Consider the following 3,755-nt stretch of genomic DNA (forward strand, 5'->3'; position numbering starts at 1 on the left):
ATCCAATCCCTAGTGACGCCGCATATTCTGCTAATATATATCGTTCACCTATCTCATTCAATCCCGGGCAACGCTAGGTATTTTTCTACTATATGTTTTCCACCTATCTCATTCAATACTGGGCGGCGCTTTCTGGTAGTATATATTTGCACATCTCATTCAATCCCGGGACTAACTTCATGTCCGCCATCCCACTGTTGAAAATATACATTAAATACTAGTAATGTTTTAATCGTAAACTGTTTCAACCATTTCCGGGACTGACTTTATATTCCCAACCCACTGCTAAAAATATACATGAAATAATGTAATGTCTAAATAGTAAACTGTTTCAACCATTTCCGGAACCGACTTTATATCCTAAACCCACTGCTAAAATATACATGAAATAATGTAATGTCTAAATAGTAAACTGTTTCAGCTATTTCTGGAACTGACTTATAATCCCCACCCCACTGTTGAAAATATACATGAAATAAAGTAATGTATAAATTGTAAACTTTTTTAGCTATTTCCGGGACCGACTTCTTGTCTCCCATCCTATAGTTAAAAATATACATTAAATAAAGTAATGTCGAAAACATAAATGGTTGAAACCATTTCTGGAACCAAATTCATATTTCCCATCCCAATGTTAAAAATATACATCAAATAAAGTAATGTGTAATGCGTAAACGGTTTCAACCATTTTCCGGACTGATTTAATATCCCCCACCCCACTGTTAAAAATATACATGAAATAAAGTAATGTTTAAATCGTAAACGGTTTGAGTAATTTCTGGGACTGACTTCATATCCCGTAACCCACTGCTTAAAATATACTTGAAATAAAGTAATGTTTAAATCATAAACTATTTCAGCAGCTTTTCGAAAGTAATACATAAAAACATTAACACGGCTAGAGATTAGGCAACCATTGCTTCACCATGAATTTCTGAGTGTAGTATCAGTTTCAGCATTCCAGTGACTTAAACCCCCCCCCTTTTTGGGTCTTGGTTAATGGAGGAGAAATCCTTCATTACAGATACAATTTTTATTTTTGTTATTGACCAGAGTGCCCCTTTTGGGGAGATGGTTTCCCCCTAAATTTTTTAACCGACCTCATGTCCAATTCAATTTTGTGGGGAGGCAAGTAAACAAAAAAAAAATAATCAGAACGGACATTTTCCAGGGCATTTTATGATTAATCAGAAGTGACATTTCCAGAGCATTTTGTAATTAAATCAGAAATAACTTTTTCCAGTTACTTTTTCTAATATTAAAACTTTGTTACATTAAACAGTACCTATTCAGAATGCCTCCACACGGGACAGATTTAGACATCGGGGTCGTTTTCTAACGTGGAGAAAAAAAATGTTTTATCGTAAAAGATTTCTCTTCCACTGAGAGAGAAGAAATTGAAATATAGCACCTGAAGATCAGATACTACACTTTGATTTTAGCCAAAAGGCCAAGAAAGACAAATCATTTTTATTAGCTTTGCCTCAATAGCGACACCAGTTTTTTTTTTTTTATATTGACAAGGTTTATTTGGAATATTCCACTTTCCTTTTTTAAGGATGCAAGCATGATAACGAACGGAGCGATAAGCGTAATAATATAATGATGATAACCCTCTATTACTAAGCAATATTATATAAACACGATGGAAATTTTCTTGGTTTTTATCCTAGGATTAGATTTTTCACACACACACACACACACACACACACACACACACACACACACACATATATATATATATATATATATATATATATATATATATATATGCCATTCGTATATTCCTGATTAACGGTATTCGCATGCTAAACGAATGCTCATGTATCATTCAAATATGGCGTCTGAGTACTGTATATTTTCTTCCCAACTTTGTCTCGCCCGCGCATGCGCTCGCTTTTTACATTTCTTTTTATGCCAAAGAAAAAACGGCGATGCTGAAGAAAAAACAATAAATATTTATGTTCTGTCTCTCACGCTCGCACGCTTTTTATATTTGTTCCAGTAATTAATTATATTTTTTAATGTATTTTATTAAAATATACTTTATTTAATCCTGTGCAATCTATTATGATCGTCGCTGATTAAAAAATAAATGTTTCGGCAATATCATCTAATGGATTCATCATTTTTTTTTTTACATGGGGATCACCACTTATCAAGGCCCGTAAGCCACTCGGGGATAAGGGTTATTTTGTGTACAATAATCGATGGGATAATATCGTAGTATAGTTGGTATTGGAGATTTGATAAAGCGTCTTACTTAAAGGTGCGATTAATCAGGAATTTGTTTATGTTAGACTTGAAGACGTCCAAGTTGTAGTCAGGTGTAAAACAGGCAAACGGAAGAGAATTCCACAGGCGTGCACTTCTCAGAAAAAAGCTATGTTCCTGGAATCTACGTTTTGATTTGATTTGATAGATAAAGAGTGGGGGAAATTACTGAGTGGTTTTAGCTAGACGGGTGTTTATCGTGAAGGATTGGCGAGGGGGGAACCAGAGATTGGAGTTCGGACGAGCACTTGCCATGGAAATAACGATAAACCAAAGACAGGCTCGCAACGTCTCTTCTGTGAGAGAGAGGTTGCAGGGAAGAGAAGAGAGCATCCCCCACTAAGCCACGGAGTCTATTTTTACTTTGTCAAGGCAGGATAGGCTGTTTTTTGAAGCTCCAGCCCAGATGTGGCAGCAGTACTCCATCTTTGGACGTACTTGGCTTTTATAGAGATAGAGAATTGCATCAGTAGTGAGATCTCTTCTGGAGCGGTAGAAGGATCCTACCATTTTCCCAGCGGCCCGGGCAACAGACTTATTATGTTGTTTGATTAAATGTTTTTTGACATATGTTAAATATTCACAATTTAAGACTGTTAAATTATTTTTATAGTTAATTATACAGGGTGTCCGTAAAGTTACTATACAGTCTTATTGTTTTATTGTATTATATTTGTATTAATAGTTAATATTTATTTTTTACAGGTTTATTTAATCAAGCGTGCCACGCAAGCTAACTTTGGAAGAGCGCAAATTTATTGTGAAGCGATATTGGAAAACAGAAAACGCCCAGGATGTAATTCGTGACTGTATGGTAACTTTACGGACACCCTGTATTTTGTTTATTTTTTTTCACCCCCTTATAATAAAAATATATAAAAATATGTAAACTTTTTTATCATTTTTGCTTGTTTATCGCAAATAACTATGTTTATTTAAGTTAATATGTTATACGTGTGGTCAAACTGTTTAAATATTTTAAAGATATATTTAATGACAGAAACACGAAAAGAAAACAATGATTGAGTCACATTGTTTACTTATTTAGTAGTCTAAAAAAAATAATTTAACAGTTTTAAAATGTGAATATTTCACATGTTAAAAAACATTTCATTCAAACAACATAATATGTACGAATCCAGTAGCTGATATTGCCGAAACATTTTTTTTTAAATCGGCGACGAAGATTTTTTCATCTATGTAGAATAAATATTATGTCCCTCTTTTTTCTTTCTGGCACCCTTTATGTTCGTGAGCGTTAAGGGAGTAATAGAGCTGTTCACTCAGTTGTGTAGTTAAAATTTTCCACAAGGTTGGTAAGAAGGTTATTGGTCTGTAATCGTTTTGGGCATCAGAAAATAGGCACAATTTTTTCCGATTTCGATACCGATATTGATACCCCAAGAAGCTCTAATTTTTTTTTTATTCCCGGTTCCGATTAATCGTTCCAACATTAGTGTTTATTCGTTATTTCATCGCAT

This window comes from Euprymna scolopes, chromosome 6, assembly GCF_053919585.1.
Source record: "Euprymna scolopes isolate OS-2025 chromosome 6, ASM5391958v1, whole genome shotgun sequence".
Taxonomy (NCBI): Eukaryota; Metazoa; Mollusca; class Cephalopoda; order Sepiida; family Sepiolidae; genus Euprymna; species Euprymna scolopes.